General features: G+C 40.7%; 1 non-coding gene across 5 annotated transcripts in view; it reads right to left on the bottom strand.

Annotated features, from left to right (window-relative positions):
• Window positions 1-16,221, bottom strand: part of LOC119863928 — a 34,158-nt gene extending 17,937 nt beyond the window's left edge. For 2 of the 5 annotated variants that reach the window (XR_005375462.1, XR_005375464.1), the window contains exons 1-4: window positions 14,476-16,221; window positions 12,651-12,756; window positions 6,360-6,453; window positions 4,312-4,406 (exon numbers count right to left, since the gene is read on the bottom strand). This is a non-coding gene — a transcript (protein PXR1-like). The remainder of the gene's footprint in view (window positions 1-4,311; window positions 4,407-6,359; window positions 6,454-12,650; window positions 12,757-14,475) is intronic. The other 3 variants (XR_005375463.1, XR_005375465.1, XR_005375466.1) reach the window with 2 other exon arrangements.
• Window positions 16,222-16,448: the final 227 nt, after the last annotated feature.

Raw genomic sequence — 16,448 nt, forward strand, 5'->3', positions numbered from 1 at the left:
GTGACTTGCAGCAATTCACCTGTTCCCTCTGACCTTCAGTTTCCGTCTAGATCTGTCCTTCCGTCCTGACAACCATACTATGAAGATCAAATGAGGAAATGAGGTAATGGGTAGGCAAGCTCTTTGTGAACTGTAAAAGGATATATGGATGTTCGTTCTATATTTTAAAGCATCCCATCAATCATGTTATGATTTAATTAGCATAGACCATTTCCCACAAGCTAGTACAGGTCATAGGAATTTGGCTGAATTGTATTAGCACATCAAATACATATCTGATTACTGGGTCCTTATGCAGACATACTGTGAAGCAATTTGCTATAATAGTTAATAGTGCCCCATTAAAGTCAGCTAGACCTGGATTTGAATCACACTTTTGTAATTTACTAGCTAGGATTTTGAGAAAGATACTTGACCTCTCCTAGTCTCAGTTGCCTAATCTGCAAAGCAGCATTAAATATGAAAAACACCTTAACACCTATGTTAAGGGTTGAATAGTGTATCCTCTGAAATTCATGCATTGAATTGATGGTATCAAAGTGATGGTATTTGGAACTGAGGCCTTTGGGGGATGATTTGGATTAGGTGTGGTCGTAGGGTGGGGACTTCACTAAGGGATTAGTGCCCTTAGTGGGTGACTAAGCCTTTAGGCTCTCATAGCTGGCTTCTTCCCTTTGTCCTTGCAATCCTGGGGTAGCAGGGACTTCCACTGTCTCTGCTTTGCCTCACTGTCCCCTGCTGGCTTCTCATCTTTTCTAACACTCGTGCAATTAATTTCTTGGTTGAAGTCTCTCTGATTTCAATATTCAGAGTGATTGCCATCTTTCTGTTATTGTATTCTAGCAAGTTATCTTAGTCTGCTTGGGCTGCTCTAACAAATAACTTTGACCATGTGGCTCAAACAATAGAAATGTATGTTCTCGTAGGGCTAATCACTGGAAGTCCAAGATGAGGGTGCCAGCATGGTCTAGTTCTGGTGAGAGCTCTCTTCCTGATTTGTAAATGGCTGCCTTCTTGCTGTGTGCTCACATGGCAAGGAGAGAGAGAAGAGTGAGAGACAGAGGGAGAAACGGAGAGCAAGCTCTTCTCTGGGATTAATGTTAATTAACTGAAGGTTAATATTAATCATATGGCAGAGCCTGGTTATTTCATTGAGTCTTTTATACAAAATAACTAATGTAATGCATAGTTATAACGTGGTTCAGTTAGTGGCAGATCTTACTCAATATATTAGATATCCTGTGTGTCTTCAGATGTCTAATATACATTTCACATAATCTCATTTAATTCCAAATAACTCTGCTCTTTTCCATTTTCCTTCCTATTTGCCTCTAGTGGGTCTTTGCTTTTAGCACCTGAGGGCTACCAGGATACAGAATTCAGAACTTGGCCCTTCCTCATCTGGCTCCAACCTAGCCTGTCCAGGGGAATGCTCTGCCATCTGTCCATGGTGAACCCATGTTGTAAGCAGAGGACTACTTACCAGTTCCCAGAGTGCCCGTTCTGTCATACTTCCCTGGGATTGTTCATACTGTCCCTTCATTTCATGCTCATTGTCACCTCCTCTTTGAAGCCCTGAGCTCAGATCACTAGCAGAATGAATCACTTCCTTCTTTATGTCTCTACTGTCCCCTTGGTTCCTAAGATTACTATAGCCAGGAGCTCCTGGTTGGTAGTTCAGAACCCAGAATCTGGAGGCTGAAGCCTGGAGGAATAGGCGCTATGCAGTGCAAAGTGAGGGTCTAGAGCCCAAGACACCTAAGTCCCAGTCTAAGCTCTGCCACTTCCTAGCTGTGAATTTAGAAAGGCAGATTCATCTTTGAGCCTTAGTTTTCCCTCTAGTGAAAAGGGGGACAGCAAGCGAAAACCATGTCTTAGAGTCATTTTAAGAATTAAATTAGATAATCCATATCAAGTGCTGGCTGTAGGAGGTTTTTATCAAAAGCTGGTCTCATTTCTCTTTCCTTGTCTCCGATAGCTGATCTCGGGCTGGTGAGGCCCAGAAGTCAATGTCAGCCTAGTGCAGGGGTAAAAGGCCAGATAGTAAATATTTTAAGTTTTGTGGGCCATATTTGGTCTCTCTTATGCATTCTTTTTGTTTTATGTATTTTTTAAAAATAAAACTCTTTTAAAATGTAAAAAACATTCGATAGTTGAAAAACTGGGCCTAGGTTTGACCCACTGTGGGTGGTGCCATTTGGCAGTCCTCCCTCTAGGACACTGTTTGAGAAGCCACAGAAACTTGCTTGGCCTTAGCTTGACACTGCCCCTTACTATTTCCTTCCTTCTTTTGTTTTTTTTCCTTTTAATTTCCTTTCATTTTATCCACGGCCTTTCAGTGTAGGAAATAAGAATCCAAGTGTGTGCAATCAGACAGACCTGGGTACAAATCCCAGCCACACTGTCAACTGGGTTAGCAACTGTTGAGCCAGTTAATTTAGTGTCTCTGAGACTGAGTTCCAGTACCTTTAACATGACCCTGTGAAAACCTCCTGCTAGGGCTGCTGAGAAGGTTAAGAGAGAGGATGGCCATGCTCTAGATTGCTGGAGTCCCCCCTAAAGGCTCCCAATGGTTGAATTCTCAGGAAATTTGCAAGCTAGCTCCTTAACCACTGGTAGCTTAAGTCAGCTCCCTGAATGCACTGATTCTACACAAACCCGCAAACACTACTGATCATGCTTCCCCACCCCCCTGGTCATTGTGAAGCTTGCCAGCACACCACTGCACTATTGGTGTCTTTATTCCTTCACTCCTGTTGCATCCTTGACTTTCCCTGTTCCCAGGTGCACACTGCAAGGAATTAAGGATGCACCAGGCAGAATCCTGAGAGAGGAAAACACACTCTCCCAGGAAAATCTCAACACTAATGTCTTCACAATGCGCACATCCACTGAGCCACTGTTGTGTTTTCAGGCTCCGCACTGGGTACACTCAATGAATAGCAGTTATGTTGAAAAGTACTTGGTTTTCATGAGGGAAATCGAAGCTCTCTTGTATGTGCTGATGAAGGAGAGTGGATTGCTCTGTGATTTACCAAAATGCTGGGAGCCCAGGAGGCCTCCAGCCAGATGAAAGCAGGTAGAGTTTCTGAAGATGCCATGTAAAACTGACAGCTTCTGTTAATAAACCCAAGAGGAAGGAAGAATTGAGGAGAGGGAAATGCTTAGCAAAGCCAAATGGACTTTCAGACTGGGAACATCCTGGGAGATTTTCTTCCTACTGGCAGGGCATTGAAGTTCTAATTATCTTCGTGTATGTGTGTATAATAAGATATTTTTTTTTGACTTATCATCTTTGGGGTTCATTATTTGATCTGGAAGATGAAGGTACAAGATTTAAATTGTTTTTAGGAAATCCTTTGTTTTATTTGATTTGTTTTCATTCATTTTAACTATCGACTCCCCTATCACCGAGGACTTGTGTTTGCCTTCTAGCTGCCAGAGACCAGAGAGGAGAGTGCTTTCAAGCAGATAAAACTTTATTTCACTGTCAAGTAAGAAGATGACAGTCTAAAGATATCTCAGGCTAGTTAGGCAGTCTAGGACTGGGGTGACAGCTCTTTCTATTTTTGTTTTCATTTAACCATAACTCAGGGCATTCATCCTCAAAATTCTTGCACTGCTAAGATGATCACCAAAGCTTATTTGCCACATTCACATTACTGGTAGCAAGGAGGAAAAAGGAAAGAACTTTATCAGCACTTTTTTTGAGATTTCCTAGAATTCTCTCCCAAACTTGGTCTCATTGACCATCCCCAGCTGTGAGGGAGGCTGGGAAATGCCACCCTGAAACTGAGCTCATTGCCACCCAAAATATAAAGTCTGGGATTACTCACTAACCAAGGGGTAAAACGGATTATTGGGTGGATAAACAGTAGTGTCTGTAAATGCTTCCGTTGTTCAAATTTCTCTGTGGGGGGAGGACGTGTGTGGGAGGGGTGTGTGTGTGGGTGTGGGTGTGTGTGAGGGGTATGTGTTTGAAGTGAGAGCATGTTTCAAAATAAGAAAGGGATTAGGACATTCCCTAACTCAGAGAATGTGGAGTCTAGTCAACAAAACTCATACCCAAATACACACACACACACACACACACACATACACGTGCACACTCTTATGTGCAGCAAGCTCATAAGAGGTGAACTAAATGAATTTAAGAAGTAAAAACAAAGAGCCATGGAAACACAATGTATGTTAATTCATGGTGCCAGTGCTCCAGAGCATACCATGTCTAAGCTCCGTGCTTGGTTTCTCCTGGTTTGGTTGAGAATTTGTGTGAGCATTATTTGCGTGCATGTTTGTGATTGTGCTCACCCTTTTGGTAAAGATGGAAGTGGACGGAAAGTAAAATTAGAAACTCTTTCCCAGTTTCTTTCTGTTCTTTTCCTCCATGCTCTAGTTATGTGGAACTAAGGAAAAAAAAAAACACACACATTTCAATGCCATTATATCTGTATATATGTAAGCATTATTACTCCTGTGTCTTTCTTTAAACAAAAAGATTTGAGAACCACACACAGAGAGACATAAAAACGAGTTTTAAAAATTAGGAAATAAGAGTGAAACTATCCAAAAAGAAAACAAAGGCAACATAAAGTGATTAAAAGCCTGGATTGCGGGCAGCCAGGGTGGCTCAGCGGTTTAGCGCCACCTTCAGCCCAGGGTGCGATCCTGGATACCTGGGATCGAGTCCCACATCGGGCTCCCTGCATGGAGCCTGCCTGTGTCTCTGCCTCTCTCTCTCTCAGTGTCTCTCATGAATAAATAAATACAATCTTTTTTTTTTTTAAGAGCCTGGATTGCAAGGCTAATTAAGTTCAACCCTGCTCCTTTCCTTACTAGCTGCACATTTTAGGCAAGTGATTTGAGGTTTCTATGCTTTCTTTACCTACCTGTGGAATGGGAATTATAATACCTACCACAGCTAGATTAGATGAATGTGTGTGTCTAAGACTTAGAACAGTACCTGGCATATCATAAAAGACAGATGTGTATGTTTTGTTATTATTACCATAGTAGGAAAATAAGTTGAAGTCAAGACAGAGACAGTATTCAGAAAAATATACCATGAAGACTTGTTATAACATCTTCATTGTTGTCAGAGTGCTGGTACTAAGTGCCACTTTTTCATTTGTCTTTCTACATGTCTGTAAGATCAGAATAGTATTGCCTACCTTGTATGGTGTTCATGAAAATCAAATGATCCAGCATTGATTTCAGTGCACAGTGTCTGACACACAGTAGGTGCTCATTACACATTTCCTCCCTCCCTTTCCCCCTTCACCTCCTCTCTTGGTTCAGGACCCATCTAGTCTTTCACCATGAGGCTCATGAATCCCTGACTCCATCTCGCACATAGATCAGGAGTAGCCCTCATTTGGTTTATCTTATTTACACACCAAGCCTGACACCCCTGGCACCTAAGAGGAGCCTGACGGGAGTTGATTAGATGCATGGTCAATAAATGCAAAATAAACGTAAGTTGCATGAACAATGTATCAAGTTAAGGGCAGGAGTGGAAAGGAGGATACTGCACGGTGATATGCAGAACTCTGTCTGGGACTATGAGAACCTTTCCCAGAAGCCTCAGCCTGTTCAGAAATGCTATTTACTGCCAGATATCACAGTTCTAATAATCAAAACAGTCAGCCATTGGGGGTTTACCCTCCCCCCGGCATAATACACTCCTCTCATTTAGTCATCCCAATAGCTGTATGAAGTAGGCAATATTATCAGCATTTTGTAATCAACAAAACTCAGAGTGACTGAGTCACCTGCCCAAGTTCACAGCTAGTTAAATGCTAGAATGAGGATTTGAACCCAGGATAGGATTTCTTTCACCAGCTAGTGCCTCAATGCTATCACTGATGGGTCTTCTTTGAATCGACAGAATGTGCATGGGGGACCTTGTTAGCTTGATGTGATTTCAGAAGAAGGAAGTGGAGAGTGAGTGTTTCAGGGCCCAGGATACCCTTGAGTGAGGCAGATCTAGATGGCTGCTAGGAAATAAGCTGAGAGCCCCGAGCCCAAGGAGAGTGTAAGAAGCTACTAGGCAAGGCAGTGGTGTGGGAACGGGAGGCATAGGCATTCATTATTGCCGTAATTCCACAAATATTATCCACAAATATCCCAGATGCTGGGAACAGTAGTGATCAGGAGGGGAAGACATGGTCTCTACCCTCATGGAGCTTACATTCAAGTGCTTGGAGTCACGCATTATTTATAGAATCCTACAAACAACTGTGGATCACAGCTGTGATTACTGAGTACTTCAAAGGGGGAAGAATATAGTATCATGACATTCACATTGTGAAGAACTTTGGATTCTGGGCTCTACAGCTTAGCAATTCAACAACTCCTACCTCATTTTCAAAGGTTTCCAAAGCAAGAAAATATCATTTACTGGGACTCTTTGGTGATTCAAAAACCTCTAAGAGACGAAACCAGTCACTATGTCTAAAAAGAAAGGAAAAGCACTTTATATATTTGGTTACAGACTGGGTAAGCTCTTCTCATGGATGTAGGCTCAGGGTGAGCTCACATGGAAAAACCCAGGGATCGTGATAGGAGAAATACTCAAGAAAACAATGTTGGGGACAACTGTGCCCCCACAGGCAGCTGGGCATATACCCAAGTAATAGGATCCTCTCTTACATGCTTCTGGAGGCAAGCGGAAGAGATGCATTGGCCAGAAATCACACAAATTTGCCTGACCTTGCCTGTTCTGGGGAGATTGTCTGCCTCCAAAACACCTGCACACAAATTATTTCAGGCTGTTGGCTGGCTGAAAATACAGTTCTGGAGATAAGGTGTCTCCAGTCCCATGATTTAAAATCCTATCAAAAAAGAGGCCCAGGGAAATTGCATTAAACAGCATAAATGGTTTAGGAACTAGGTCATCTGTGGTTGAGCTATTTACAAAGCACAGGAAGTGCAAGCCTTTCAGGGCATCTGTAACCTGCTGGGCCCCCATCCCCTGACATCTCCACCTATCCATGGATCTGACTCTCACCCCATCCACTGGGTCCTCGGCCACTCATGCTCTGTCAATGGAAAATGCCCCTGCATCTTCACCTTCTCTAAATTTTCCCTTTGCACTATGGCCATGTTGTACAACACAGAAAGGTACTGTTCACACTCTCTCCTCTGTGAATGGTGCCTCTGAAGTTGGACAGTGCCAGCAGCTATGCATCCATCTGGGGCTTTCTTGAATCCTGGCTCTGGTAAGCATAGGCTATTGTTCTCTCTCACACACGGAATCCTTTCTTCCCATTGTTACTTTCCTCCCACCTTCAAAATCCCCAGGTCCTGTGAGCACCCCACTGCTCCTCCTTGTTACTCATAACCATCTTTGTGATGACTTTACAGCAGACTGTCTCTTGTTTTGCTACGAATCCCACCATATTTTTGCAACTTCGTTATCCACGTGCATAGTCCATCCATCACAGTGGTCAACCAGTCCCTCAGCTTTCTCACTTCAATAATCTCTTCCTTCATCCACCTCATTTATCCAAACCCATAATTGTGACCTTAACCTTGTGAGGTTCTTGGATATCTCAGTTTCAAGTGCCTTGTTTTCTAATTACCAGCTCTTGTATTTATAGTTCACTTCCTCTAAATACTCCAAAAATTATTTAACTCCATCAAGATGACCAATCCACAGGTGCTGTAATCAGTCTACCTAGTGACATCCTTCCTCCCTCCGTAACTAATGAAAAGTTCATGGTCTATTATTATAATCATTCCCTTGTAAACACTCTTCAATCAGCCAGCCCTCCTTCCTTCTGTAGCAATAACCAGCCTAAGTCCCAACCTGATTAAACCATATTGTCACTTACTCTGAGTGTTTCTAGATTTTTCAAAAACACATACTGTATGATCACAAATCTCAAATAGGCACTGAAGTAGACAATCTGCTGTTTTTCATTCTTCAAAACTGTTCCTCATTTTTTCTTCTCTCCTCAAATTTCATGCACCTGTGGTCTTCCACCCTTGACCTTGTCTTATATTTCACCAAGAAAAGAGAAGCAGACACTAAACAAAGAACTCCCTTTTCTTCCTATACCTCAATTTCCAAACTGCTTGCCCTGGGGATTCTGTTTTTCCTCATGTTAGTTTGGATAAAGGCTCCCTGCTCCTGGCAAAGGTGATAGCTCTGCTTTTGCCCTGGATCTCAACCTTCTCACCTTCCCTACAATCTGCTCCTGTAATTATCCCTTCTCTCCTCTGCACTATGGGTCTGTCTCTCTCTCTACCAATTCATCTCAATCAGCACACAAGCATGCTCCAGCATCTCTCTCGTAAATTAAAAAAAAAGCTCAGTCCTGTGTTTCTTCATGCCTCAACCCCCTGCTTCCTTGCATAGCAAACTTCTTTTTTTTTTTAATTTTTTTTAAAGATTTATTTATTCATGATAGACATAGAGAGAGAGAGAGGCAGAGACACAGGAGGAGGGGTAAGCAGGCCCATGCCGGGAGCCTGACGTGGGACTCGATCCCGGGACTCCAGGATCGCGCCCTGGGCCAAAGGCAGACGCAAAACCGCTGAGCCACCCAGGAATCCCCATAGCAAACTTCTTGAGAGAGTTGATTATAGTCACTGCTTCTATGCCTCTCTTTACATTGTCTCCTCCTTTCCACTGCACTAGGGTTTCCATCTATGACTCCATGCTATTGAACCCTAAGATAACTTGCCTATTATCTTACCTCTCCAAATCAGAATATTTGACCTATTGGCCACTATCTTCTCCTCGAAACATCTTTTCTTGGCTACTGTGACTCTATCCTTACAAAAGAGCACCATGGTAGCTCCAGCTAATAATCTGTGTGCTATCCTTGATTCTTTAAATTTCCTCACTCCCTATCTCAAGATCATCAGCAAATCCTTTTTACTCTACCTTCAAAGCACACCTTGACTCCATCCATGACCATAAGCTCCCTATGTCTCTCCCTGGGAAGCTTGGGAGGAATTTCTCTGCCTCTGCTTTTCCTCCTTTCCATTCTGCACACAGTAGTCAGAACAATATTTTGTAGTAAAAGGTCGTATCATATGTTTCCTTGCTTAAAGCTCTTCAGTGACTTTCCATTACACAAGAAACTAACACCAAGCTGTTCACTCTGGCTTCCAAAGTCCTGGAGGATTGGACCTGCCTATATCTCTGACTTCATTTTATTCCTTCCTTTACACTCATTCACTAATCTTATACTGCTTGACCTTTCAGTTCCTTTGAAAGACCAAGTTTGATCCTGCCTCAGGACCTTTGCACTAGTTAGTTCCTCTGCCTGGACTGTGTCTCCCCTCTACAGTCTCCTATTTGCATGACTACTCCCATTTATTTTTCATGGCTTGAATGCCAATTTGGTAGAAAAGCCTCCCCTAACCACTCAAATCAGAGGCTGCATTATGCCTCTACTTCTTTAAGTAGCACTCACTGCTCTGATATTTTCCTTGTAATTTTATTTGTCTCTGTATTGTCTGTCTCCTCCTACTAGAAAGTAAAGCATTAGGAGTGCAGGGGCTTCTTTTGAACTGTGCCTAGCACTTAATGTGCCCTATCACTAGGTGTACACCAACTGAATGAGCATGGTGACTATATTGTACTGTGATTAGATATTGTGTGAAGAGAATATTAAAAGTGACCCTTTTTAGAAGCTTAACTTTTATCTCAAACTTACCTCTAATATCCTATAGTCTTCTTAACCACTATTACAGGTTTCCTAAAAGCAAAGACCCTGATTTTTATTTCTTATTTCACATGACACCTACCATGCTATTAAGCTTACAAGTGGTACTCAGCATATAATGTGTTGATTATGCAGCCTGAAATAATTACTGAACAATGCAAGGTAATGCTGTTACACTTGACCTATTTGGAACTATATACCTGGCAATTATCTTTAGTAGTTACATAGCCAGGATCAGAGTTGCTACCAAGAAGTAGACAAACAGCCCAGAAAACTCAAAAGAGATGTCACAAATTCCATGTTCTAAAACACATGCAAGTTACAAAGATCAAAACTCTTTACACAGAACCCTCTGCTAATTCCTTTATGGAAAGTCTAAGGAGTATACTTGGTCTCTAGGTCTGCCTGACACTATCCCTTCATTAATTCAGCAAGTACATTTTTAGTAGTTTTTATTTACTAAGGACTTGTGTTAGGCACTAAGTAGAATCCAATAATGAAGAGAATAGCAGTCTATGTCCTCATAAAAGATGTAATCTGGGGGGGGGAGGCAGACTTAAATATTTTAAAACATGTAAACCAATATGTAATTACAAAGTAATATAAATGCCATAACAGAAAAAAACGATAGAAATTGTACTGATATTTTTTATTACAGGCTTTTCATCATAAAAAATATATGCTTATTATAAGATGTTAAAAACCAAAAAGATACACAAAGTTTATAATCTGTACAGCTCCTGTCTTCCAAGGTAGAATTCTGAACCCAGGACAAAAACTACAAAAAGTGACAGCTGGCATCCTCAAGGTAGGGAGGGTTTTTAAAAACCAAATATAGAAAGTAAAACAAAACAGGCAAAAGAGAACACTTTGGTCTCAAGTTACTTTTAGGAAATAGTCTAGTAATACCAAGTGGTTCCAAAGGCAGTGCTGTACTGGAGACCAGTACTCTAAGGTCTCCAAGGATGATCCTGAGCCATCCCAAGGAGTAAAATATAATCTAGATTCTGTTTGAAAAAGAAATAGTAATATACGTTAGAAAAGTATACATCTAAAAGTTTTAAAAGTTTATGAATTGTGTTTTGTGTGTTCTTTTTAATAAATCTGTAACTATTCAAAGGTTGTAAAGAAATTCTCCTAGAAACTTTATGGTTGTCTTTTAAATTTAGACCCACAATCCATCTCACATTATTTTTGTGAATAGAAGGTGGTGGTGGTGAAGCTTTTCATTCCATATAGATACCCAGTTGTTGTAGGAGTATTTTCTCTAAAAAGGTCTTCCTTTCCCCCCAGTGAATTGTCTTGGCATCCTTGCCACTCCTGTTTAACTGAAATACTAAAAGAGTGGACATTGAGTTTCCTCTGCATTGGCGTGGTTTTTTGACCAATAGACTTCACTGTAGAATATTGAGTATTAAATCCACTTATAATTGGTGATTGTCCTAAATGTTTAATCTGTAGGTCTTAATTCTGGAGTCTTCGAATTTCTTTAGAGAAAGACCCATCCTTTTGCCTGACAGACTAAGAGGCAGGTTTCAGCATTCTAGTAGCTAGGTGGGAGAAGGAATATTGGGAGTTTTCACTGTTTAATATGATCTCTTGAGGCACCTGATTGTCTCAGTTAATTAAGCATCTGTTTTTAGCTCAGATCATGATCCCCGAGTCCTGGGATCAACTGCTCATCAGGCTCCCTGCTCAGTGAGGAGCCTGCTTCTCCCTCTGCCTCTGTCCCTCCCCCTACTTGTGCGCTTGTGCTCTCTCTCCCTCTCTCTCTCTGTCTAAATAAATAAATAAAATATTTTTAAAGATATGATCTCTCTTTTCAGTTTTCAGTATCTCTTCTTTGGTTTAATTTTACCAATGAATAAATTTTCTTGAGGTGGGAGAGGTAATCAACATCCAAATATGAGGTGGCAAATACTGTTCTAACTATTCTTTGACAGATTTCTAACCTGTTTTTATTTTTTTTAATTTGTTTTAAGATTTTATTTATTTATTAATGAGAGACACAAACAGACACAGAGAGGCAGAGACACAGGCTCTACACAGGGAGTCCAATGTGGGACTTGATGCCAGGAACCCCAGGATCACACCCTGGGCCAAAGGCAGATGTTCAACCGCTGAGCCACTCACGTGTTCCTCTAACCTGTTTTTAGTCCACATTGTTATCCACACTGAACTCTTCAGCCTTTCCAGAGATCTTAAGGACCACATGCTTGCTTATGTTTAATGTTTCTCTTTGCAGTCATGGCTTTCTCCACTCTGCAAACTTCTTACCATTTTTAGGTATTACGTAGTTATATTACACAATTCTCCTTATTTCACTGAAGATAAAGTTTTCATTATTATTTTTTATTGTCTTTGTTATTTTGGTATGTTGTCTGGGAGGAAAGTAGAAGATAGCTTTTAGTCAGCACTTACAAGCAAAAATCATAATTGACAAAATTAATGGGCTTGAAGGGTGATGCACAGGAAGATCCAGCTATGATTCAGGTGTGCTATAGAAGCTCAGCAAAGTCACTGGGACTAGTCAGAGTGAATGTTACCATGAAGACTCCGGGATATGAAATCTCTTTGGTAACTTATAAAAAAGAGGATTTTCATCAAGAAAGGTCAGAGACTTGGGTGGCCAGAGAATCCATCTGGACAAGCCATGAAAAGTGATCAAAAGAGAAATAAAAAATGACAACTACTAACAAAAAGGAGTAAATATCATATCTGTTTCCCCAGCCCACATTCTCTTCCATGCCCAGAAGCTATTATTCCTCTGCCATATAGGTAGCAGCTAAGAAGCAGGCTGCAAGTTCAGCTAATGCCTTTACAAGATGCAAATTGGAAAGATCTCAGTTTAGTGCACCTGCGGACCAGATGCAGCATCAGAGAGGAGAGATGGTTCTGTTGAAGACTGGTAGAAAGAGAATGCTGAGAGTCAACTCATAATTTAGATTTTCAGCTTTCTAGAAGACTCACCCTCGAAAGAAGTGTCCTCAACTGCATGCATTTGCTTAAAGCAATTAAAGAAACAATAGTTGCAGGCAGAATCACCAGAGCAATGGTCTCTACTAACAAAGGTCTCCTAGAAATAAATGTTCATTGTATAAAACAAACTGTCCCCATTTACTATTAGATATTAATAAATTTCTTAATGTAATTTGTCATAGGTATATTTGTCTATGTGCCAACTATTCCTAGGAAGGCTTAGTGATGATTAGGTTCTTTTAAGCCTGAAACACTCCCCATTAAGGAGGGCACTTGATGGGATGAGCACTGGGTGTTATACTATATTTTGGCAAATTGAATTTAAATTTTAAAAAAAATTTTAAAAAAGACTGAAACATTTCCATTGGTGAAGAGTACTATCCTTAATGGTCAATTTATTAAATATATACAATTTAATACATTAACAATGATCACAAATAATTTAATTCTTTTAAAGTATTTCAACAACAGATGCAAATTCAATGAATGAGTTTTTGAATATTTTAAACCCCATAAGTCCCACAATAAACCATAAAAAAAACACAATTATCACATAATAAATATCCCACTAACATTTAATTCTGTTCTTAAAAAATCTACATAAGGGTTTCATTAATTTCTTCATTATTTCTATCTTTATCTTTCTACCTCTCTAGGTTATGATTCTATTTGGGTACTTTCCTAGCATTTCAGTAATATACTTTCACACCTTCCCAGGGCTGCAGGAATCATCCCAGATACAAGGAAAAAGAAAACAGGCTTACAGGATCTGGCTTGTCTCCTAAGACTCAGGACTTTATTGTTTCTCCCAAAGGGATTCAAACCCAAGCCACACTACTCATCAAAAAAGGCTTCCTTTTTTTTTTTTTTTTTCCTAGTTACATTTAACTTGTTACACCAATGAGACTTTAGGCCTGTGCTTCACCATAGGTTATCTTGGCTTTGTAACTCCCTGCAAAATGATACATTATTTAAACCTTGCTTGGCTGGTGTTATAAAATCCATTGTTCCATCTTTGCAATGCATAGCTCTGATTTGTTAGCATTTTAAAAACATTTATACTCTTTATTAATATTTTATTATAATTTAATAGCATTTAATAGAGGTTTTATCTCTTATGAGAAGTGAAGTCTGCACACTTGTCTTTGCTCCTGAGGACATCTGGTTAATTTATCTTCTTGGAACACAATGTCAAACCTACTCTGTTTGGTTATGGTTTGTGGTTACTGGGTTTATTTATTTGTTCAGTCCTCTTTCTACTTGATTAGTAGGTATGATCACAAATGCTGGTCAGTCCTTCCTTGATGTAGTACTTACCTTTTCTTGGTGTGTTCACAAGTAACCGCTTCTTGTTTTCACAAATAGGAACAACTGTATACCTATACTTTAGGAACAGCCATATACTTAACAGAAGATAGAATATATGTTTTTTATTTTATTCTATTCTATTTACTTGTAAGTCATCACCTTTGTCATATATTCTATTTAGTTTTGTAAATAAGAGATATTCCAGAACCTCCCTGAGTTTTTCTTGCCTCAAGAAAGGGAGTAAACCACTATATTTCATAAGAATAGACATAGTTGTGATACTATATAGACAAAAAAATATGGGATGGTTGAAACACTCTAGAAGTTTATTTCTATTATAAATAGAAAAGTGGGGTGAGGCAGTGATTTCGGAGGGAGTCCATCTCTTCCACGTGGTGACTGAACACTCAGGGCTTCCACCCTGGGGCTCTGCCATCCTCTAGGCTTCAGTCCCATTGTCATTGTCCCAACTGACAGAAGGGACAGAGTGTGGAGGAAATGTGCCCACCTCATGCCTTGAGGAGGTGTGTGTCATGTGTGCCATGTCCTGCAATAAGAATGAGTCACGTGGCTCCATCCAACTGCAGGGGAGTCTGGAGAACATAGCGGGGTCATGACCCCAGCTCCAAACCTGCTAAAGGACACACCAGTTACAGTGGGAACTAGCAGTCTCTGCCATCACCACTCTCCAAACTGCCCTGGTTCCTTTTAGCAGAAAACTGTATTTGAGGCTAAAATCTGAGTCCTAACAGGTAGACATAAAAATCGTTGGTAAGAGGCAGGGGAGGAGCTGCTGAGCCCTACTTGACAGTGAAAAGTCCTGAAAATCTGTATTTTTAATGCTGGGCATTCACTCTGACTTTGCCTATTTGAACTAACATGTCACCATTCCTCTATTTCCCACAGTAGAGTTTGATCAATCGCTAAAACATGCCACAACCCTGACATAGAGAAGGGGGACCAGGGTGCCTCATACTATGACAGGACACCCTGCATGGGTCAGGAGTCCTATATAACCTATAAAGAAAGATAATAACTGGGATCTAGAGAACTTCTGATGCCACTTGGTAATTGAAAGTGATCTTTACTATGTTTAAAGCTCCTTACCTGGGGGCACCTGGATGACGTAGTCGGTTGAGCCGCCAACTCTTGGTTTTGGTTCAGGTCATGATCTCAAGATCATGGGTTCGAGCCCCACATCAGACTTCATGCTCAGCAGAGGGTCTGCCTGGGACTCTCTCCTCTTCTCTCTGCCCCACCCCCGTCTCTCTCAAATAAATAAATTTTAAAATAAATAAATAGATGATAGATAGATGATAGATGATAGAGTTTCTTATCTGAGAGTTGAGACTATGAAAGTAGGCTTTCCTCACTAGGGCACTGTAAGGAAGAGGAGTAAATAGGTCTAATACTATAAATATAAAGTCAAAGAACAATGTAGACAGCAATGCCCAAGATGAAATTCTTTTCTGTCTTCTATATCAGGGACTTCTCCCACAAGCCCAGTGTTCAACTCCCTAAATTGGTAAACGCGCAATATAAAAAGCTCTCAAAGGTAGTGAATTTAAAGGCCAAGTTGCCAATTGATAGAACTCACTAGTGTTCTTAAGTAAGAAAAGGCAATATCTGCTTTTATTCCACATACCCAGGCTGGACTACCTGAAAGGGCTATCAGGCATCTCATTTGTTTCATGGTGGTCTGCCTCCTGACCCTGACAATGCAAGTCAGCTCCCAAAAAAGTGTGACTTTCCTCCTTCACAATTTCTCAACTGTCAGAGAATTATGGCTCTGGGCTCTAATCCTCCAGTGCCTTCCCATTTCATTTAGAGTGAAAGCCAACGTCTTTACAACATTGTCTGTGGCCTACTATGTTCCTGGCCCTGTTCATGGCATTTAACCCCAAACATACTATGCCCTTTACGTACCTACATGTCCTTTTTTTATTGTCTGTCTCTCCCTGCTGAAATATAAGCCACATGAAGACAGAGATCTCTGTCCATTTTGTTCACTGGTGTATTTCAATTACCTAGAGCCCCTGGTACAAAGCAGGGGCTCAAAAATTACCTATTGAAAGAATTAGTGTTGGAGTGAGCCTCATGTAAATCCATTCTTAAAATCATACCTCTGTCAGTTAGAATGACTTGGGCTCTAAATGATAGAAAACACAATTCAAAATAGCTTAAAGAGTACAATCTGTTTCCTCATGTGACTGGAAGCCCAGAGTTAGCAAGTGCTCAGGAAAGGCAAAGATGGGATCCCTGGGTGGCGCAGCGGTTTGGCGCCTGCCTTTGGCCCAGGGCGCGATCCTGGAGACCCGGGATCGAATCCCACGTCGGGCTCCTGGTGCATGGAGCCTGCTTCTCCCTCTGCCTGTGTCTCTGCCTCTCTCTCTCTCTCTCTGTGACTATCATAAATAAATAAAAATTTATAAAAAAATAAAAATAAAAAAAAAAAAAAAAAAAAGGAAAGGCAAAGATGGA

This window comes from Canis lupus, chromosome 21 (genome assembly GCF_011100685.1).
Source record: "Canis lupus familiaris isolate Mischka breed German Shepherd chromosome 21, alternate assembly UU_Cfam_GSD_1.0, whole genome shotgun sequence".
Taxonomy (NCBI): Eukaryota; Metazoa; Chordata; class Mammalia; order Carnivora; family Canidae; genus Canis; species Canis lupus.